This window comes from Larus michahellis, chromosome 5 (assembly GCF_964199755.1).
Source record: "Larus michahellis chromosome 5, bLarMic1.1, whole genome shotgun sequence".
Classification (NCBI taxonomy): Eukaryota; Metazoa; Chordata; class Aves; order Charadriiformes; family Laridae; genus Larus; species Larus michahellis.
The window spans coordinates 47,839,269-47,863,068 of record NC_133900.1 but is presented as its reverse complement, the minus strand read 5'-3'; the positions used below and the strand labels follow the sequence as shown (position 1 = coordinate 47,863,068).

Genomic DNA, 23,800 nt, shown 5'->3' with positions numbered 1-23,800 from the left:
TGAGGTGGGAGGGGGACAGCATGGGGCTGGTGGATTCAGAGAAGAGTCATTAGCTTTGCCCCAGAGGAATGGGTAAAAAGCTCGTCCTTAACTTTGATCAGAGCAACTGAGAAGTATTTTGACTCCAGGCGTATAAATGAGCTCTTTAAAACCTGCCCCTCCATCCCTCCTGCCCTGAGTTATTGACTCAGGGCTCCACGCTGTGAGCGGCTGCTATGGACTTCAGGCAGCAGTGCTTTTTCTTCCTTCTCGCTTAGCAAAGATATCACATCCCTTCTTACCCTCGGAGACAGGCTTATACCTTCCTTCTTCCCTCACCTGCCTGATTAGCATCAGAAAGCACCTTGGGCATGAATACACCCAAGGACTAATCCCGGCAAACCATACCTTCTTCTAATATGCTGACACCCTCCCTCTTCTTTGCATTTTTCTTCTCCCTTCCTCCTCCCTCTTCTCAAAACATTGTCTCCTCCTGCTGGGTTCATCTCTCCATCTGTTGTCCTTCCCTGCTGGGCTGGGAAGATGCTACAGGGTCGCGGCACAAGACCAGGCTTGTGCTCAAACCGAGCCTGTCCTGCCAGCACCGAGCTCCTTTACCCCCGGCATCTGCTCTGGGGAGTGTGGATGCATTGCTGCCTGCAATTAATTTCTTATAAAGTCAGAGTGGCGGCCGCAGAGGAAGTCTGAGTCCGGGGAGGCTGATGCTTTCTGTTCAGTGGTTTAGGGTTTGCTGTTTCAGCTCCTCTGTAACCAAATGGCAGCCTTAACTCTGGCCATCCTTGGAGCTTGGACTGGAAGTGCACAGAAAGTGAACAGCAAAGCAGGAGTCCTGGGTCAGATGCCTGTCCCGGTGGGATGAAGTTGCAGCATCCACTGGGGCTATTAAACAGGAGGGACTGGATACAACCTCTGAGTAAGGAAGTTTTTAAACTGCTGATAACGTTAAGCTGGGAGCACGGGAAAGCATCATGCTGGACAGACCTTTGCTCTGTATTCCTTAAATCACACGTTGACCCCACAAAGTGGTGTTTAACCTTCTCTGACCCAGATTTACATAGCAGCAGCCGTTGAAAGGCGCATCTCACCCAGCAGCCTGTGTGCAGCAGTGATCTGGGGAAGACTATGAAAATGGGACCAGCGCATGATACTACGCTCTGATACCTTTCCAGCCCTCTCCACAAGTACTGCATAGATATCTGCAACCTGAGCTATCTTCTGATAGCTAGCTAAGAGCAAGCTCTTCAGAAGACAACAAAGATTGTGGGACAAATGTCCTCAACCAGGACAAATATCATTGCATGACATGGAAAAACACAAGTATAAAGCAGAACTATGACCAGAAAGCATGCTCAGCCTCATCAACACCACTGCCACTTTCAGTTACACAACACATGGTTCATATTAAACTCAAAATCTTCTGACCCCAGGGCCAGATGGTTGTTCAGGAGGATAAAAGTTCCCCTGACTTTTTAAATAATATAAATATGATACTGATGGGCGTTTGATACAACGTGCAAAACAAATGCTGTGTAATGGAGACTGTAAAAGCCTCCTTAAAAGATTTTAAATAAAGAAAACAATATGGAATGACAGAAAAAGGAAATAACGTTTTGTGATGCCAACAAACTTTTCCTGGGCAAACAAGAGGAAAAGGGGCAAAAAAAAAAAAAGAGTTGGATGATTTAGCTACTTGGCTTTGGTTACTGGATCTTCTCTGCAAAATTTTGGAAAAAATGAACCTAGAGGGGAAAAAACCAAGAGGTTTTTGGAGTGGCCATATAACAACAGCCCTGGGCCACAGGACAACTGCAGCCATGAGTAAAATCTTCAGTAAAAAAAAAAAATCTTCAGTATCACTCTCTCTGCCCTAAGATCAGACCTTTGAGTGGAAAAAGGAGTGAAAATGAGAATGGAAACATGAGGGAATACATTGCAAATACGTAAAACACATAGTGTTTTTTTAGCTGCTTGGTTTTGGATTTGAGGAGAGACTGGCCCAGAGCAGTCTCTCCTTCCCATCGGGACCTGGACACCTGGGGACAAACGGACAAGAAAACAACCTCGATTGCAAAACCCCAAACTCAAACAACCAGGACATTCATGCACTGGCACAAGACACCAGACCCAGACCCTTAAATTGGGAATCATGAGAGTCCTTCACCCATCCCACTCCCTCATCACTGCCTTCACCGAGGTTAAAAATCCCAGTGACTGCTGACTACCACTGACCTGGTCCCTGGTGCAGAGGGACTAGTGGTATTAAAAAGGGTTTCCCTTTTTCTGTAGCACAGGGGTGTTCCTCTTCCTTTCAACTATCATTAAGTTTCCAGTGTCGAGATGGCTGAGAAAATCTGCATTAAATACACTCTGACAGCCCCCCGGGGTATAACCTTGAAAACAGTGGCTTCTCCCCAGCATTTACTTGCTATTAAAGGAGTGTGAAGAGTTCATTTTTTTTTAACCAAGGGGTTGATCCTTTCCCAGATGCTAAGAAGATGGGTGGAATATGAGGGGTCTCCGAGATGTCCCCCAAGAGACGCAGGTGCCCACGCAGCCCGTGCCCACTTCTGCCCATGAACTGCTGCGTACTGGCTGGATTTGAGTTTTCAGTTTAGTTTAGTTGCTGAACTTAAGACCTCTGCTTTCAACTCATTTGTTCCTCTCCCCAACCTGAACATCCCAGAGTGAATAGCTGCTCCTGTTACGGTCCTGGAACAGCTATAACCATTATTATAACGCAGTTTGCACACGCAGCACTTGGGTTTGCATGGATTGCCTCTGCTAACCAAAGTTCCTATCTTTGCTTACAGAGCAGATAAAAACCTCCTTTAGCAGTAGCTTACAAGGAATTGTGCATGGCAGCATTTCTGAAACACAGTATTTTGGGGTCATACGAGGAATACTGCAAACTATTCCAAACCCAAAGAATAATATATTTGCACATTAAGGTCTAAATACAAGCAAAAAAAAAAAAACCACAAAGCCAGAGGCCACCCTCATCTCCTGCATTAAGAGATACAATTCCTAAGAACGCACACAGGTCTTTGTATGAAGTGTGCAAGGTTTCCTCTCCTATTTGGGGCTTTGATGGGAAGGATCTGTGTGTTTTGAAGGAAAACTTTTGACCTTGTCAAATTTTATGCTGATAATTTACATGGCCATTTTAATTGATTTGTGGCAGAGATTGTAGGTTGTTTGGTTGGACTTGATGATCTTAAGGGTCCTTTCCAACCATGAAGATTCTGTGATTCTGAGATTCTGTAATTCATCTTTCCTGAGATAGCGACACCAGAATTAATAAACTTAAATCAGAAATGCCTCTAAAAGGAAAAATTATTTGTTTTCTTTCAGATTGATGAATAAGAGGGGTCTTGTGCAGATGGTGTAAACACTGCTGTTCCAAAGCAGGTTTTGTGGATTCTTTTGAGGCAACACATGGGCTTAGTAGCAAGTGGGCTGCAGAAAGTTAAGGGCTTTCTGTAACACCCCTGATGTGTGCTGAGCCATTTTCCTCCTTCTGAAATGCTGTGGCTGAGCTCTTACGCAATGTTTTGTGGTGGTTTGGAAGGGAGCTGTTGGTTTGGGTGGGTATGGGGAGGCGCAGGTGCCGGTGGTGCAGGGTGGGAATTGAGTGCTGGTAATGGGGAACAGAGTAGGGCAGGAAAGGGGGGCAAGGAGAAGATATTCTTGGGGGCGATGAGAGGTATAAAGCTGGCTACAATTTTTTTGTTGAGAAAAATCCAAAGACGACTACAGAGCTCAGGCTGTGGGGAAAGGAGAGGGTCTGAAAAATTGCCAACCAAACCATGATAGCACTGGAGAGGAGCAGTAAAACCCTCCACTGCTTCTCCCCACAGAGCTGCCAACACCTCTGCGCCCAGGCACGTCAACAACAATTTGGCCAAACCTCCCAATGCCCATTTCTCCTCCAGTTCAAATCTGCAAGTAGGGCTTGAGGAACAAGTCAGAGGCAAACAGCATCTATCTCTGGGTAAACTCCTGGTGATTAGTGAGCAGAGCCTGAGCTTTGCCATCCTCATCCATTGTAAGCCCCTTGGCAGCTACCAGGATCTGGTCGCAGGTCCCCGCTCCAAGCCTGGCTGTGGGGGTTTGGCAGGGGGTTGCTTTCCCCAGAGTCCAGTGCAACCAAACGGATGTTATGGAATCATAGAATCATAGCATGGTTTGGGTTGGAAGGGACCTTTAAAGGCCATCTAGTTCAACCCCCCTGCCATGGGCAGGGACATCTTCAACTAGATCACGTTGCTCAGAGCCCCGTCCAACCTGACCTTGAATGTTTCCAGGGATGGGGCATCTACCACCTCTCTGGGCAACCTGTGCCAGTGTTTCACCACTCTCATTGTAAAAAAAGTCTTCCTTATATCTAGTCTAAATCTACCCTCTTTCAGTTTAAAACCATTACCCCTTGTCCTGTTGCTACAGGCCCTATTAAAAAGTCTGTCCCCATCTTTCTTAGAAGCCTCCTTTAAGTATTGAAAGTTGCAAGTATTGAAAGTTGCAATGGTTCAAGTTGAAAGAGTTTAACCTCTGGAGACTGCTCGTTCTTCCTCTGTGACTTCTGCTTGCTTTTTCATATACAGCCGGTTTTACAGCCCCAGACTTGCTTTTAAAAGCTGGCAATCTGTTATCCCATTCACATTTCTCTGCTCCCAACCAGCGCACTAAGAAAATTTCATCTGTAAACATGTTCTCTGAACCTCTCAAAAGAAGCCTTTGCTTTCAGAATGCCCTGATACCTCCTCTGTGCAACGGCATCTTTGATTTGAGAAGGGTCATCAGAAAAGGCTCTCTGTCCCTCCACAGACCAGGAGGGTTCACAGCCTCCAGGAGGCAGGTATGGCTCTGTGAAGGCTGATAATAAGCCAGTGCAGCCAAAGTTACTTCAGCTATAAAATATCACTGCATCATCAAACGTAAAGCTTGGTTTGAGCTTTCTACAGCTTTCATGGCTGTATGACTAACAAAACAGCGACTGTGGTGTTTTAATTAGCACCTCATACTTTCTTCATTTCTTTTGCCAGTTCAGTCTGTAATTTTTGGAGTACCTATCCTTCACTAAAATAAAAGGTCTCAAAGGCTTGGGAGCCTGCAACTCCTTTTTTGTATAGCTGAAGATCAAGGCTAGGCATTTTAGACATACTGCCGCTAAAATATACTTAAAGCTGGCTCTCCCTGTGTGTCAGTCAGCATGGTCTTCTCCATCCACATCTGAAGCAATGGTTTTGATCCTCTCTCAACACCTGTGAGCCAGTCTATGTGCTGTGCCTTCTGCTCAAATCCTTAGCACATTGTTTTGACTGGTCTTGAAATGGAGCAGGACCAGGGGTGGCTGGTCACGAATTTCCCTTCCTCAAAATTGCCTCTTCAACTGCGTTTTCTTACAGTATATTGAAAAATCTCTCAACTGAGCTCCCCTGCTTCAAAGGAGATGTAGAAACCACCTCTCCATGCTTCACTTATTTAGGAATTATATTGATTTGTCCCATGTTTTGAGGGCTTTGAGGGAGGTCTTCTCAATGACATGCAGCTGAGAGGAGGAGGGTCTTCTTATAGGACAGTGGAGATCCAGTGGGAGAAGCAAAGCCAGCCTGGACATGCCTTGAAAGGGATTAGGGCTGTTTGCATCCCAAAAGGAATGAGAGGACAGAGTCTTCTACATTTTGCTTTCTAGCATCTCTCCCTGTGCATGACAGATGGCTGCTCAGGGAAAAGAAATGAAATTCTCCTATAAGCACCTGACTCCAGGAGCTGAAGTTTTCAAGGAGAAATGCTGAGTCTCAAGGCCAGCCTTGAGAAGGGGGAATGTGTCGAGACACTGGGGCAGCCCAATAAACACTGCAGCAGACACAGGGGAGGCTTGCGGTTGTCTCTGACCATGAGATGCATGGCAGAGTGATGCACGTTCTGCATTTGGTAATATTTTTGGGGAAAAACGGGGCAAAATTCCTGGGAAATAGAATGGCGTGTACTGAGGCTCAAAGAAACAGCCCGATGCATTTATGAAAATAAACAGACAAATCAAGACCTTTATGTAATAAAGGGATTTTTCTGTTGTTAGTCAATTTGTTTTCTTTTAAGTTTGATCAGCTTTAATAATGACCCTGCAGCGTTTTTCTTGTTTTCCTCCTGCTCAATCAAGAAGCAGCAAAATGAGGAAGATGGGGATTTCTTCTTCCCACACACAGAGGGGATGAGCCACTTCCCCACTTGTCTTTTCAACTCAAACTTCCAAAACCCAGGATGGAACTTGGTTTTCACCTGTATCACCATGATATAGCAACGAGTCACCCTGGGTGTAAGCTGCAGTGGCTCTGGCAGGTATCTGCCTGGTTATTTAGTGACTGTAAGGAAGAAGAAAAACTGCTATTATATTTTGGATATTTTTTTAATCCTACCCTGAACCTGTTTTCCATCATGAGATGGAGTTAGAGGAATTCAGACTCTGCAATGAACACAGGATGGGGATGTCGGTACTTGACAAGAATTGTGAGGCTCTGAGTGATGTGCTGGGTAGTTAATGAAGCCACCTAGAAAGGCTGACGTATTTGCATTCATGTTAAAAGAAAATAATAATAATAATTTGAGGCTGTTGAAAAGTGCTGTTCTGACAGCCCTGGAGAATGCCTCTCATTTACCCACAGACACAAAGCAGCCTCTGCTCCTGCTGTGCCACCACTGTTTTGAGAGAGATTAGCCTGGTTTTGGAGACAGTTGGTCCCTGCTGAGGATGAACCCCAGACCACCTTCCAACCCATGTCTCTGCCACCTGCAGCCCCATTTTCCAGGCTTAGGGGCAGCTGGGGCTCTTGCAAGCTACGTGCCCAGACATTGCTACACCACCAATTCATGGCCATGGCTCATGCATGGGGCAGCAGTAGGGTGGCAGCTGAGGCAAGGGGACCTTCCTTGGGGCATCCCAGGCCCTTCCTGCTAAGCTGGGGAGCAAACCCCAGCACATGCTCTTAATTAAGCATCATCTCACAACAGGCGGAGTAGGCAGGGGATCTTGCTGCCTCCATCTTCACAGAATTTCCCTAGCCCTTCCTCCCTCAGCATCATGTACTGCTCCTAAGGGCTATGCCCTGTCCTGCCTGCACTTTACTTAATTTTCCAAAGCATAAAAAAAACCAACAGGTGAGTAATTCTGCAGCAGCTGTGGCTGGTGATACAAAACCAAACACCATTTTTATTCACTGATGTGTGCTTTGGTTTTGAATGTGATGGGTTTGATTTTTTGTCCTCCCTCCCTCCCTCCCTTCCTTCCCTCCTTCCTTCCTTCCTTCGGAGCCTCAGAGGCTCTTAAGCCAAATCTCAATCTGCCAGGATTCAGTGGCCCCCATCACAGAGGCTTTCTGGGTCACTTTCTCATTTGTCTCACAGAAATAGCTCGCTGCTATTCCACCAACATCAAGTTTGAGGTGACAGAAGAGCCCCTGGGACCCCGACTGCTGTAACCTGCTGCTGCCCAGCCTCGGCTGACTGCACGGTTTCTGGCCAGGCTGTGCTGAGGTCTGCTCGGGAACCTCAACTGCAGCAGGGCTTTGGGCTAGGAGGAGGCTTGAACTTCCACTGCACACTAAAGGAGCTCCCATTCTACATCAGGCTTTGCCAGGACATGCTTCGCTGGAGAGAAAGGCAGCAGGGAGAAAAGCAACAGTGAGAAACAACAAGGAGAAAAGCAAAGAGAACTCAAGATTGGGTAATTTCTGGCCAACAATTGTCTCTAATAAGGTTTGACTGTATTAATTAATTGAGATGTGCCTTGGAGAGCTGGAGCTGCTGCTGTTGGAAGTCAGCCAAGAAGAAAAAAAAATCTCATTTTCTCTGCAAACCTGCTGATTAGACCGGATCTCTGAGGTTCACTGTAGCAGGCTTTGGGGAGACGGGCAGCCTTCCAGGGGCTGTGACAAGGCCACAGGTAGAAATTGGTTGTCATGAACTGCCAAGGGAGGTGGCCAGGGATGGAGGAGGACAAAGCTTTGTAGTGGGACCAAGCTGGGCTGTTCCTTCAAATAAGCTTTTGATTCATTTCCTACATGAAGCCAAAATGCACGTATTTTCACTGTCTCTGTAGGAAGAAAAACATAAACGTGTCATTCAGCAGAGCTTCAGGACATTGGTAGGACTGAGACTGCTTCTGAGCCCTTACATACTCATTGCCCATGCTGTCAGTCCCAATAACAACTCCCACATGGACCTCTTTGGGAGGCAGAGACATTGGTGGACTGGATGGACCAGGACCACGAAAGGTGACCTCCCGGTCTCAAATAAGCTCTTCCAAAATACCGTGTAAGTATTGTGCTCCAGCTGAGCGCCAGGCAGCAATGTGGGCAACGTGGGTGCAAGGTCCCTGGAGAAGAAAATGTTTCAGTCTGTTCTTGAGCTTGTCCTGCACTCTGCAGTGCACCTGAGTCCTTGAAGGACACAGGGCACTGGAGTGCATGGTTGGGGGTGTGTGTCCAAGCTCATATCATGCGTGCATGCAGGAATAGTCACCATGCCTCAGGGGGTGCAGGGAGCATGTGTTCATTGTTTGAACTACAGAGTTTTCCTACATCCTGGGAAACGTGCTGGAAAAGATGGTCTGTGCCTCTTTCCAGTCTAAATGCCAGTTCTGAACTGGCAGAGAGAAGACAAAACAGTCCTTTCCAACTTTGTTTTTCTGTGATGCAGAGAAACTCTGCTCCTTGCTTTGAACACAGTGTGTGGGAGTCAGCAGGTAGTCTTTGTGCCTTTGGTCCCTCCGTGAATCTGGACTCCCGTATGTCTCCAAGAACAACCCTCCCACTGCTGCCATGAGAAGTGATGGAGGTTGAGAAACATCCTGCAGCCCTGTTGACCTGACAGCAGTAGCATGATCTGAGGTTTAAACACAGTAACATTGACCCAAATGAAAAAAAAAATCACTAGAATAGAGACATGTCTGTATTAGAGTCAGTGATTCCCAGTTGTTTTTTCATGTAATTTTTTTCTCTCAGGAGTTTTCACATGGGAGCAGAAGGAATCCCTTACATAACACTTTTGCCTGTTTTTTTTTGTCTAGAAAATGTAACTCCTATGGCTTGGATAATAGGGGCTGGTTTCAGACTAGAGAGATAGAGTAAAAATGCTGCTAACAACCCTTGTAGCTTCTACTATAGTTTCTATAGCTGGACCTGAGAAGATGCTGGACAGAGGTGGGTACTGGATGGCACCGGGTTCAGATGTGCAGGAGTTAAGAGATGTTGGGCCAGTGTTGGGATTCCCTCATTTTCCCTTTGAATACAATTTCAACACACTTGGAAAGAAACTGTCCCAGTTTTCCACAGATTCTTTTTCTGCCATAAGAGGGAAATAATCAAGACTGAAACTACTTCCACTAATTGTCTCACTATTTTAAATCTGAAATGCTGCCAAGTTGCTGCTTGGGAATTGTTCAAATAGCTTTAGTTACCCTTCTCTCCTGAAGGCCAGGCTCCCCGGTAGGACTTTTGCACCCAGGCTGTCATCGTGCCCCTCAGGAGTCACACAGCCCAGCCCAGCTACAGCCTCAAGTCAATCAAACTAATGTTCCCAAGTGCTTGCTGTGCCATCTACCCTTTGAAAATTTTGAGGTCGGTAAGGGCTATTACATTTTTTTAAACCTCAAAATAAAAACAAAGCAGAAGGCCAAGATTTTACCCCAGAAGACAAATGATTCTAAGTGGCTTCAGATGATTGAGAGACATATTTTTGCAGAGGAAAAGTGAAATGAAATGTTTTCAAGGACCTTTGCTAAAATCAAGAGAAAGACAGCTTACAAGCCCTTTGCTTGCTTCAACCATCAGTGGTTCTTACGGTGTTGTCTGGAGCCATTTGACTGCTGTCTCAAGCAGGTAAGGTCACAAAGCTTAGAGAGACCAAGCTGCAGAGAAGTCATGGTTATGGGCTCAACTCAAGCAAACTCACCCAAGATCTAGACATACACTAAGTAGCTGGCTCCAGACCCATAGGCATTCATGATCTATCTCCTTCTAAGGTACCTAACTCTCCCAGAAACCTATGGGAAGTTCAGTGCCCTAATATGATGATGACATCTTAATATTTTGGAAAAAATTGTCCAAGCCCTGATGGGTAAGTCAACCCCAGAATCTGTTAATAATCTCATGTAACATCAAAGTGTTTGTTTTACCTCTGAATGCTCTATGATCAGAAATGGAGTTAGTTACCCAGAACGGCATCCCCATTGTCCCTCCTGGCCCTCACGTTACAGTCTTGGGCATCAATGCTGTCCCTATCCTTTGATATGCGAATCACTTGCTTCTCCAGCGACCCCTTTCACAAGCCTTGGGCTTATTGGATAGTTGGCTTCATGGGCGTATGTATGGATAAAACCAACAGAAGTTCAGCCAGAAGAAAGGAAGAGAAAGCCCCTGTTCTTTTCAATGCTTGTCAAAGAAGCAGGAGGTCAAACATGGACTTACCCAAGCAAAGCTCTGTGCCTCATATATTTCCTATTCACATTTGTTGGCTGCTGACCCAGTTGTAACTTGGCCTCAGAATGTCCACACTGTGCTGATGAATAGCTGAGAAGTGGCTAAGTCCTGGTGGGAAGTGTTTCTTTGGAAACTGAGGTCAGCCCCTTTCTTCTGATGGCATCTTGGGTTTTATTTGTACTCCTGCATAAAACAAGCCTGGACAAAATCTTTGTCTCTGGGGGTCAAAAGATCCATTCTGGTTGGCCTGTGCCTACATGTCCTGTGTCTATGACACCTCCTAAGTGTGCCAAGGCACTGTTTGGTCAGAAGAAGCAAAAACTATGTCAGTGAGCTGATCGATAACCAGATTGGACAACAGTAGGACAGGGCTTAAGGATGCTTAGAATCATAGAATGGTTTGGGTTGGAAGGGATCTTTAAAAGTCATCTAGTCCAGCCTCCCTGCAGTGAACAGGGGTATATTCTACTAGATCAGGTTGCCCTGACCAACCTGACCTTGAATGTTTCCAGGTAGGAAGCATCTACCACCTGCCTGGGCAACCTGTTCCGACCTGTTCCTGGCTCTATTTCACATCACATGACTATTTCATATCAGCAGATGTGGCTTCTGCCTCATTTCATGTATACACGTGCTTAACTTTAGATGTGTGAGCTATGTGGATGTGGGAGTGTTGTGGGAACATGCTTGAACGTAACTATGGCCATGCATTCATGCGTATGTTCTCACTGCGAGTCTGCCATCCCCACGGGGAACCTGTTTTATACTAAAAATGTTTTTGCATTAATGCGTAAATTAAAGTATGACTGCAATAATAGTTGAAAGGAAGCCCAAAAGAGAACAGAGAAGATTGATAACGTGCATATTTTAAGTGCTTTGTGTCTCTGGATGTTTATTTGAAAAATAAGAGTGAAAGAGAAGCACTGACACTACAAATAAAAATAATATAGGGAAATACATCTCTTTTATTATTAAATTATAGATTAAAATTGGAAACGTGGGGGAATATAGAAACATATATCTCTTTGTGGAGGCTTTCTATAACAATCAGCATAAAATAACGTAGCAGTACCTGACAGCTTAAATAAAGATAGGAGCCTCAGCTCCTATCTACGCATTTATCTCCTCTGATCCAGACAGGGTAAAGAGGCATAAAAGGCTCAGATAATAGCATCTTTTCTGCACACCAGCTCCCAAACGATAGGCAGATTTTATACTCGGTTACTCCACATAATGTCAACATTGTTAGAAAACAAAAGCACCATGAAGGAACATTTTTTTTCCCTCCATCTCTTTCACCTTTTTTTTTTTTCCCTTCTGATCTTTTACCTTGTGATTTCTGTATAAAATACTACAGGGCAAATCCAAAGCTCTGCGCCTCTGGACCAGCCCTTGAATTTGTGGAGCAGCAGGACATGGGCTGACGAGAGCAAGCAATGAGGTTCAGATGGGTGCACACAAATCTTATGCACAGAAGCAGAGAAAGCACCAGCCAATTCACTTAATCCCTATCCCTTCCTTGCTGCAAGCTGTCACAATATCTATTGTAGTCGACAGCTATCGACCATTGCATGCCATACCATTAACCTTTGCCACCAAACACGTCAGATGATGGAGATCGAGAAAGCTGCGTGTCACATCTGAGCCAAGCAGCACGTGGGAGGTGCAAGCAGAGCAGCAGCACACACTGAACCAGGCAGTGAAGCTGCTGAGAAGTCTTATTACAACCAGGTGTTCCCTGTTGTCCATGCTTTGTCCAACAAGGTGGACCTCATCTTGGGAGGCTTTACCCTGACCCCGTGGGCCCTCTGAAGACCAGCCTATTCTTTCCCCAAATCTCTTCATCACCAACAGTTACACCCTGCGCCCTGAGCAGTTCTCCTGCATCCTTGGCATGTTCAAGGTGACAGCATGTCAAGTAAACCCAACCTGGAGGAGTTCCTGCAAATTTCCGTGCTAATATCGACCTCTTTGGAAAATGTAGCCCTTATCAAAAGGTGCAGATGGCACAGGACCAAGGTCCTGGGTATTGCCCAAGAGACAGCACATCGCGTTAGTGTCCACAACTATGCTACTTTGCGATGATTAACACCCACAGGACCATACTTCCCCTTTGACATTGCTTAGCTGCTTTTACCTCCAAGGAGCAGACATGAACCCACATAAAGTTCTCACTTTGCCTTTCTCCCTGGACATGCAGGCTGCGTGGACTGCCTTTATGGTCCCAGGAAGACATTTCTTTGGCTCTACTCAGATCTGCATCAGACACTTTACCGCTTAGCTGGGAAAAAATAAGTAGCAGTATGAAAGGAGCCCGGATTTCTACACCTCCTTTCACACGTACCTTTTTTGCTACAAACTTCACTAACTTTTCCCCCAGTGGGCAACACTAGGAGCTCATTCCTATTTCCACAGCCAATTTCACATCAACCTGTGGGATCTGAACATCTTCTGAGACTTCTATCAAACCTGGCCAGGGAGCTCAAGATTTATTTGGGGTGGACAGACTGACACACATACACAAGAGTCATTTTCTCAGGAAACCACAGGCTGAAGCACAGCATAATTAGCTTGTTTACCTTTGGTTGAATCAAGTCGTTAATTCTTACTAGCCTGAAGGATTTTCTCCAGGGACACCTATATTTGGCTAGTTGATTTGTTATGAGAAGAAAGAGTTCTTGGCACTTGCCTGAGAAGACGGGGAAAAATCTTGGCAGCAGCTACCTGCACTTTTTGGAAAATGCTTACTTTTGAATCCCAGCATAGTGGAAGGTGGCGATAAGAATAATTGTCCAAGACTGTCCCTCAAGGAGGTTGCATCGAGCTCCTGCCTTCCTCACCTCCATTTCCAGGGAGGATGGGGCCAGGTCTGAGGGTAGGAGGCATCGTGTCCTGGGGGCAGGGAAGGCCTGGGAGAAGTGGAGAGGTTGAGAGCAGGTCTAAGGCACAAAGAATAGGGTGGTTTTACTGGAGAGGAGGAGAAAACACCTTATCACCCACTAACAAGGAGCAGAGCCCAGGGCTAGCCAAGCCTCTTGACTGACACAGTCTTATCGTCCACCACTGAGCAACCTCCCAGTTCTACCATCAAATGACTATTAAGACTCTGGATTGAGCAGCACCATCTTTCCATGATAGTGGACCATATCCACATGACTGTTGGATATACGGGGCACAGGGAAAAGGAGGCGTGAAAGAACTTTGGCCAACCCTCACTCCCAAGTGTACCTGGCAGCAAGGTGGCCCTGCCCCCAGTGACACTGTTGCTGTCTTGGAGGCTATGCCGGCCCCTTGTTTAACTGTGGCTGCACCTAGAATCTGCAGATGCTACTCATAGATGCCCTGTTTAAGCCTCATGCCCACGACCCACAACTCTCCTAAAAAAATTGCGTTAAGCCTCAAGCCTAGCCCAAATAGAAGCCCTTCTATTTCTTTTTCCAGTAAAAGTGAGAAAGAAAAATAGCCTGAGCATTTTGTTCCTAACACTCAACTTAAAACTTTTTCTTTCTCTGCTTCATGCTGTTGCACTCTCTCTCCTCCCTTCCCTGTCTTACAGAAGTGTGACTAATCCTCTTCCTTCCCTTGCACTGTTACCTTGAAGGTATTTATAGAGTGTGATCATGTTCTCTCCTGTGTCTTTCTTCCCTTTTCAACTCTGGATAAATCAAGCTTCCTCAGACTTCTCTCATGTGTCTTATCTTTCACGAGGTCATGCTAACTGCAACGGCAAGCCAAGAAAGGCTTTGCCTGTTGGAGAGGACACTTCAGAGCTGATACTGCTGCTGCACAGGCTCTGTAAGAATCTTCAGATGGACTCGTTCTGCACATGCACATCCCCAGCCCCTTGCTGAGTCTGCGTGCAAATGGGTTTGCATGCACCTGCGTGCTTTAGAAACAGGGGGATTTATCTGTTCCTGATCAAATTAGGCAGCGCTATCATTTATTTTATGTTATCTCATGTCATTGTTAGTGTTCTGACTTCTGAGTTGGAAGCAGCAGAAAGGAAGACAAATGTAGGGGATTGAAAGAGATTAAGCTGAAACATGGTTGTCCAACAACATCTGCAGGCTGTCTGAGAAATGGACAGTGTCTGGGAGGGAAAGGGTGCACTCTTGTGTTGTTCCTCAATTAGACAATTAAGGAAACAAGTTGCTTCTCCAAATGGCCCAGAACTGCCCCATCGCTGCTATTAAATTCTCTTCACCTTCAAATCAGAGCAACCACTTGCAGACCAATTGGGAATAGACTTGGGCTTGTGCTAGCTCCTGACCAATGCCCAGGAGATGGCTAGCTGGCCATGGGCAAAACCGCTTCAGGGATTTTAATGACAATCAAATTCCCATGGCTCCAAAGCTCCTGGGCACGGTGTGATTTATGAGTGGCCTCTGTGACCCCCAGCAGAGTCACCAACTAACCAGGTACCTCTGATCATCACTGTGACCGGAGCCATCAGGTCTGTGAACACAGCTGGAGATTTCCCATTGGATTTCTTTCTTTCTTTCTCTTTTAATCATGGGAAAATGTGGGGTCTGCAAGTAGAAAAGCAGTGCTAAATATTTTAATATTACTTTCTTAATCTTTCTTTCTTTTTTCCCCACCCCCCCCCTTTTTTTTTTTTTGAGTTGAGTACATTGAAATGACACCTCCTTGACTGCTCCCTCCATCCCTAGACGTTCTCTTGAAGGATAAGAAACCTTGTTTGGCTTAGGTGACATTCATCTCATTGAACTTAAAGCACCTAAAAATCAGGGAAAGGTCTAAAATTGCCATTTTGATTCACTTCATAGTCCTTGGAGATCACACTGATCTGTAGAGACACAAGTGTCCCTCTGGACCTGTCAACCTCTCTCTGGTGATTTAAAAGAAAAGTTCAGATGACCAGGTGAAAACCGGGTGGGATGAAACCCATCTCCTGCAGCCTATTGGGACCAGCCTTGTCTGGTCCATGGGCAGGGGACAAGTAAGAAACAAGGTCCATTTCTCTTCCTGTCCAGCGTCCCTCCAGGAAGATCAATTTCTGTTTTCTTAATAAAAGCAGGTAAAACAGAACAGGGACATCTGAGGCGTTATTTTAGTCCTCATTTTTCGTTCCCTGGAATTATCCTCAATGAGCATTTTATTTTCCACTCGCTATCTTTTATTCCAATTTTTACTATTCCTGATTTGTCACTGTTGTTCAGAAGCTAAATTGTACCAAAAGCCCAGTATTTTACTGGGGGAATGAGTTTCTATTTTCCAACCTGCTCTTCTATCGGAGGCTTTTATTTTTTGCACCCCACGGCTGCTCCCGCCTCCGTGGCACGTCGCTGAATTCAGCCCCTTCTCTTTCGCAGCGCACATCTCTAATCCCGGCGCAAAGCAGGATCACTGATCCCCGTGTAGGGGATATGGGAAGATTTTCAGAGCAGATTAGTCGGCTACTGCACTTGAATTCAGTTCCTGCCTGAGTACCAAAATAAGAGCTCGGTAGATTTTGTGCACGGCAGGTGCTGCTAAAAGTCACATTGTTCCCGATAGGCTGATGAGAAATTTTGATCCCAGCTTGTAGTTAGCCGCGTCGCACAAGCGCAAATATCCCAGGTCAGACACTGCACTGTCACCTGGTTCTGCCTCACAATAATTCCCCTACCTTAAAAATATCCTAGTTTTACACTGTGATGCAGTAAGTTTGCATCATTTTCCAAAACCTGAGAGACACCCCGAAACGGATGCCATAATTTCTTATCCTGTGGGAAAGCATTCACCATGCAGATTAAGCACTTTGTGGGGAGTTCACTGGATTTCTTTTTGTTATTTGGGGGTTTTTTTGTTCATTTCTTTGTAACTGTTTTGTTTTTTTTTTTTTTTTTTTGGCTCCAGCCCTTCCGATTATAATTAATACTTATTGGTAATGTGACAGCATATAACAAACTTGACTAGAGATCTGGACCCCCTTGAGTCAGGTACTTAATTACTAACAGGCTTTCTGGCACACATTAAGGATTGTCCCGGCTGGGTCTGCAGGGAGGAAGAATGAAGCAATATCAGGAGAGGGAGATAAATTTCCTTGCATTAGTCCCAGGAGGGTGGTAACTCTGAAGCTGCTTTACCCAACGCGTATGCCTCCACACTCCACACTGACGGATGGGTCCCCGAGCTGTCACTTTACATGCGCTTCGCCTGCGGGGACTCATGTCACCTTTCACAGATGGGGGAAACCAACCCCTACGGCTTCCCCAGCTCCAGAATGGCTCTCAGACCTTTACAGTCCTACACCCTCCTCCTCCCAGCTCCGGGATTCCCTGTTAAGGTTCGTCTGCATCTTCTGTCTAACCTCTCAGGAGCCCTTTCTCCTCTACTTCCCACCTCCAGACTAGAATTGGCTTGGGACCTTCCCTGCTGTTCCTTTCCTATACCTTCTGTCCCTGATGGAGAAGTCTCACGTTGCAAGCTTAATGCAATTCCTGATCTTTTTCCCAAAACAGCAGGAGAACACCATAAGGCTGGATCCTAGAGGAGGTTCTTCATCTGGGTCTCAGCACATTTCCCTTAGTTCTTCACTGCAATTAACATCCTAAATTATCACAAAAATGAGATAAGCTTTCCAATCAAACAGGGAAAAACAAAAAATTCTCTGGGAATGGGACACCCAAGCACTTTTCAGGAGTTCCTTGGGCCAGCACAACTTAGGGCTTTGCTAGTCAGCTTTGCCAATGCCCACAAAGCCTGACAACCCCCAAGCGATCCCATCATCTTCCCAAAGGGAAACCTGCTCTTCTCCCTTCCTTTACGTAATTAGATGTTGTCTTGATTGAAAACAAAGCTTTTATTCCTAACAGGCAGCTGGTGTTCCTCTTCACTCCAGGTCCTTGAGAGCTGGAGAACAACTCCTTCACATTACCTTGAAGGTGTTTTATAGGCTGTGAGCACCGTGGCCCCTGAGCACTTCTTCCCACACTGGAAGGAAAGCTCAGCTAAAATGACTTTGTCCATGTCCACTCTCCAAAACATCATGTGGCTGTGACACGCAGACCAAGGTGCGCAGTTTGTCTCTCAAGCAGCCTCGCTGGGTTATGTTGTCTTACCAAGAGGAAGAAACAAACCAAACAGACTGGAAGGGGAGGGGAAAAAAAAAATAAAAAAAGAAAGAAAAAAAGAGAGAAAAAAAAAAGACCTAGTGTGAAATTGCTATAGCTCATGTGTCAGATCTGGGGCATAAATCAACTAACCCTTGCAAGGAGGAGTGTAATTCCTCACCGTGCAGAGGAAACACTTAGGCAAACTCAGCCTTGTCTGGGGCTTTACACAAACAGGTCAAATGGCTTTGATTCATTCCAAGCCCTGTCTAATAATTCAGCATGCTGGTTTGCTCTCCTCTCCATTAGTAGATGGCAAACACATCGTCCTAACCTGCAGCCTTTACTGCACAAGGTTCGGTGTGCATGGATTTATGTCGCCTCACGCCTTGTGACATCTTTTTAAGGTGCCTTCTGCTGTACATACCGAACATCAAAGGAAAACACAGACAGCAACAAAGGAAAAAATGTGCGGTGCTACAGGAGACATCTGCTACCTATTTCCAGATTGCAGGTAACCGAGTCAGCTCTATAATATTTGAGAGATATTGCCGTGAAGGCTGTCATGGGGAGACGCATTTTTCTTCGCATGCACGGAAGTTAAAATCTCAGAAGAAATACCTAGCCTGTTATTAAGACTTGTTTACCCAAAGTCACAGAGACAGGTAGCTCTGTGAAGCTATGAGCTTCCTCCTGGCTTTTCTCTCCAGGGCAAGTCTGAAGAAGGGGCCAGGTTGGCTGCAAGACAAATCATTGCACTGGCAGCCAGCGCTCTGGGAGACAGTCTGCAGGTCCTGGACACCAGTTAGGGGGTGACGCAAATGAGCAGTGGGCAGAAAGAAAAGACAGGTTATAATCATAGTGGAGCTGATACTTATGGAGGGTCCAGTATGGGCAACCGGAGGAAAAAAAATAAAAAAATAGAGCAAAGCATTCAATAAAGGCTGCCACAGCAAAAGAAGATGAATTGAGAAATTCAAAACCCTTTACGATTGATTTGACTGTTTCTGAAAAACTCTCACGCACAAGACCACATGAACCCCGTACGAGTGGTGGCCCAGACACCAGGTTTGCTCCAAAAAATTCACAGCCATCATCCAAGTGAAGGCTCCTTTCCCATGAGGAAAGCTGCCCTGTGTTTCCTTTGCTCTGATTAATCAAGGATGATGGGATTTCCCAGGTGGCTGCTGCAGAGGCATCAGCCAGCCTCGTTTGATGCAAAGCTTGAAGCAAAGCCTGATTATTTTGCAGAGATTGTGTTCAATTTGCCCTCTCTGAAGGTGCCCTGGAGCTCTCCCAAGACCTGTCCTGAGCATTTGCTGGGTCCAGTTCAGCTCTGAGCCTCCAGAGGCCTCAAATCACGCAGACAGGGACTCCCAAACAGGCTCCTTTTGCTGCCTATCTGAAGAGCCGAGCACTTCCCACAGGCACCTCTGCTCCTGGTGGGTTTTGCAGCTGTTAGTGACTAAAAATCCCTTGAGGCAGAAGAGATCTGAAACATGGGTGTGCAATGCCTCCTGCAAAGCAGTCTGCAGCACGGACCGCTTACCGTTAAAGACCTGCAGCTTGGACAAAAATGTTAACCTTGAGTCTTGACTCGAATTATGCGTGCAAGTAACAGGAAGTCAGGAGGAAAGCAAAACCCACTCGTTTCTCAGGTCTTAACTCACAGCCCTTTAGCATCTGGACCCGTTTAAAATCCCATCCCAAGTTGAACTGCCATCCCCTTGGGGGCAAAGGATAGATGGCTTAGCCTGCTGATGTATGAAAGATGAGCAATTTGAGCCTGGTTTTGGAAAAAGCATCAGAAAGCCTGCCCCATTCCTTTCTCCTCAATAAACTAGACCCATGAACTTGAAACCAGCTGCCTGCACTTGTGTGTCAAAACCACCCCCCCAACCCATATGTCAGCAGTAGCGTGGGGAGTGCTGCTAATAACTCTGTCGAAGCACTCAGCGAGAGCAGGTATTGTAGACAGGACTTTCCAGTTGGATTCAATAAATCAAAACCACAGCACAACTATTTTTAAGGCATCTTTCATGCAAACTTCTTCCCAGATTGTTTTGGACAGAAAGGGGAACATGTGCACTGAGGAGCTGCCTGTGGAGGAAAAATAGGGATTCGCATGAAGGGAGGTGAAAAGAGATGAGACTCAAAAGTGACAAGATATGGCCAAGGCAGTTTTGAGCTGGGGAAAAAATATATATCTATATGTATATATATAGTGCAAGAGGATACAGGGAAACACTTTTCCCCCATGAGGACAGTCAAGCAGTGGACCAGGAGCCCAGAGAGGGTCTCCGTTTCTGGGCATCATTGATTCCTTCAAGCCACCTGCTGCAGGCAGCTAAATCCCAGTCAGGGATAGACCAGACCGTGTGTGAGATGACCAGGCATTGAGGTCTGGCCATGCCCTGCACCTTGCATGGCTGCCACTCCCAGCAGCAGGGAAAGATGTGTCACTGCTGGGTGACTGAAGGACCCCCAAGGCAGATCTGCAGCTGGGGTAGGGCTTCTTACCAGGTCAGCTCCAGTAAGATGCAGGGAGATGCTTGGAACTATTCATGAAGATAACAACCTTTCCAAACACCTATCAAACACACTGCAGCTCAGCAGCAGCCAGCTGTGGCATCAGTTGTTAACAGACCCAAATCCTGGAGGAGTCACAGGTGATTTAAATGTGATGTGACCTTAGAAGATATGTATCCTCCCTGCACACTCATTTTATTTCCCTGTTGCAGTCCTAGGATCTCTTTACCCAGGAAAAATGGTGGCTTCACCTTCTGGAAACCCTTCCTGCTCTCCATAAAACAGTCCTCGGTCCCTGTCCTCCATCACCTTGACCACCACAACCCCCTCCGGGACACAGTGCCCCACCCAGTCACACCAAACTTGGTTTTCTCCCTCTTCCAGCGCCAGGACCCATCCACGGCTCCATTCCCTTCCACCTCTTCAAACTCATCCTCTCAACCATGACTTTCCACTCTGCTTTCACCAGGAGTCTAGCCCCAGCATGCCCATATTTGAACCTTTAAAGCTGTGGTGGCCAAAAGAGATGAGGTGGTGGAAATGTCTTCCCAGCCCTATTGCTCCCCCCTCCCCAACTATCACACAGCTCCCACCATCAGTCCATCCAGGCTTGAAGCTCACTGCCAGAAGGTGTTACAAGAGGGGATTTTGACAGTTGCATTTGAAACAAGGGAGCTGTACCGAACTGAAGATTGACAGGAACAAGCTTTTCATAGTTTTGTTCCTTTTTATTTTTTTTCAGTGAAATGTGTCCTCCTAAAAAAAATTCTTTTAGTGGGAGAACTTCCTTTGCATTTGTCTTCTTCCACCACTTTTGGGTTGAGAAGAAAGAGGTTTTTGTTTTTTTTTTTTTAAAGGAAGCAAACAGAATATGAAGTCCGCTGGAAGGAAAAAGAAATCATGGATATCTTGGTAGCAGAGTACTGTTATTGAAAGGTGGCAAACTTTAGCAACCTTAAAAGTCATGTTTAAAAATGACCAAGTAGAAAGTTATAAAAATGAACAAGTCTTGTGTGAAAATAATGAAGGGAATTTCAGGCACAATAGAATTCATCTGTGAAAATTGCCAGGAAAGCAGAGAAGACATTTGTTTCTCCAAAAGCAAAATAAAACACTATTCACGGAAATTCATACTAATTATTAGACTTAACTAGTAGTAATTTTTACCCAGCAGTAATTACTATTTAAGGCTCCAGAGCTCTGCAAAAAATATTTTCTGGGTGTGGCGAGATCCTTGCCGAGGAATTTGCACAGTGTTTGAGAGCAGCCTGTTGAGAGAGAAGTTTTATTTCTCCTCTGCACCAATTCGGAGAGACATAAATATCACATTCTTATTGATGCAAATAACGGATTGCTCCTGTCAGAACTGACAAAGGCACTAATTTAAAGAGCGTTTCCCTCTCTCATACACACAGACGCATTTTTTAAGAGATTTTTGCACTCCCCCTGGGATCTGAGTTCCCAAACCAGGTGAAAATCCGCCAGACGATCTCTTATGTTTGATTGCATCTGTGAAGAGCCTGTGGGAAACATATGCCAGAAATTATGCTAACGACCAAACGCAGTAAAACTTGCCAGGTAAATGTGGCAGTTGTCAGCAGCAGACAGCCCAGATGCCATTTTGGGATCCTGCCCTCCATCGCAATGGTCCAGAAATGACTTTTGGGCCCACGGGGACTTCGCAGCAAACTACTACTTTCAACTCTAGCCCAGATTTTCATTCTCCTTCTTTAATTACTGTTTTGTTAGCACAGGGACTGATGCATCCTCTGAAAGCTGCACAAGGGATGGGCAATGCTTTGGGGGCTAGTTACAGGTGTAACCCAGTGTCCTTGTAAAATTAATTGTATTCTTTATATTTAATTTTGTCAGTGCTTTCTAGCGCATTGATTTTCCATGAAGTCTTCCTGAATGCCTCACCACTGTCCTGTGGATGGGATTTCTAGCCAATACCACAGATGCAAGAAAATATAAGGGGACACTCAGCCAGCCATGGACTTCCCCAAAGCCATGTCCCTGTCCCCAGCTCTGTGCTCCTGTTCCGTCCTTGCCTCTGGCACTGGTATTCATGTGGCTGCTGGTGAGACACATCAGGGAGCTGAAAAGTGGTTGAGGGGAAAAAACAATTTGTTCAACCGTCTCAGTTGCCCGGTTTAGTTCACCCTGCGTGCCTGTGACATCAGGCAGCTGGGTATGACGGGACAGCAGGAACTCTCCAATCCAGGCTGGATGAGGGTGATGCTGCCTGGTCCCACCTTGGAGAGACGTAATTTCTCCAAGCCTTGCCTCCTCCACCCAGGATCATTCCAAAAATGGCAGGACACACACACACAAAAAGCAAGGTGCTCACACTGCGGCCCACGTGGTTTGCAGCCAGCGTGGATGAAGCTGGGAATTGCCATGTTTGCAGCTGCAGAGGCTGCCATCTCCAGCCCAGCACCCCCGATCCCTGCAGGGGATCTCCCCAGGCACATCTACATGAGGAGCCCTCATCCATCCATAGCACAAACATCTAGAAAATATCTAGAGAGCAAGCTGGGGGCACTGAATGGCATCTGCTGGGACGGTGATGAGCCTGCAGGGGTCAAATACCAGTTCAAAGATAAAAAGGTCCTTCTGGAAACCTCAAGATCAGAAGGCAAAAAGGTGAATACTAGTTGATGGCTTTGCTCTGGCTTGGACTGGAGGCGATGAGTGTACCCTTAACACCTGCCTGCTATTCCCAATTGCATTGCTGACAGTGGAGAGCTGGCCATTTGCTCTTTTCTTTGAGTCCACTTTCTCTAGAGAAAATCAATCAGTCCACCAGTCAGTCAATCAGGCAGTCAATCAGTGAGTCAGTCAATCTGAACCACTTGGAAAATGGATCCTGCAGTGACCTGGACTCCCACCCAGAGGCCTTGTGAGCCTTGCAGGAAAAATCCTCAGCTCCAAGGGAGGCTGAGACCTTCCCCAACCCGGGGCACAGCTCAAGCCCCTGAGAGGCAGCAGCCGTCCCAACCAGCAGCACGTCCAGATTCTGGTGCTTCTCCAAATCCCTGGAGCAAAGCACTCCCTGGCTGGAGATGGCCCCTCCTGGGGGATCGAAATCCCACCACCCTCCCCCCTCCCGCCTTTGGGACTTGCAAGAGTTGCTGCTGCTGCTGACATCTAGTGACAGGGAAAGCCGGCAAGAGGAGTTACCTGGAGCTCTGACAATGCCTTCCCCACCGAGGGAAAAACCTACTCGGGGTCTTCCCCAGGAGGTGGGCTCACAGCAGGGATGCTCGGGGTGCGGAGGAGGCAGTGCCGGGCCATACCGGGATGTCCCCGTCCCTACGGTACACCCCAAGACCTTTTCCTCCCCCAGTGGTTACCCGAAGAGGACGGCGCATCCCAACCCCTACCTTCCCACCACCTTTCCTGGTCTATTTAAGCACAGACTCATTCTTGGGATTGCTATCTCAAAGAAGCACAGGGAGGGGAAAAAAATACCCTGAGGGGAGCTGCCGGGGTTGTAGCCAGGGAAAGGCAGGCAGCGAGGCGGCTCCCAGCCGTGGATGCCCGCTGCCGGGTGCTGCCAGCCCCGGGGCTGCATCCCCTTCACGCAGATGCGGAGAGCCTCGGGCACTACACGCAGGAGGACCGTCCGCCCCGAGCCGGGGAGAAGCAGGGTGCGAGCGGGATGCTCAAAACACGGGTGCTGCAGACCCCATCCCTGCGGATACGGCGGCAACCCAGGGGACACGGCGTCTCCCAACC

General features: G+C 46.6%; 1 protein-coding gene across 2 annotated transcripts in view; it reads right to left on the bottom strand.

Annotated features, from left to right (window-relative positions):
* The window catches only part of GFRA4 (GDNF family receptor alpha 4), a 76,680-nt gene that overhangs the window by 51,391 nt on the left and 1,489 nt on the right, over positions 1-23,800 (bottom strand). The gene's annotated exons all lie outside the window — the stretch shown is intronic.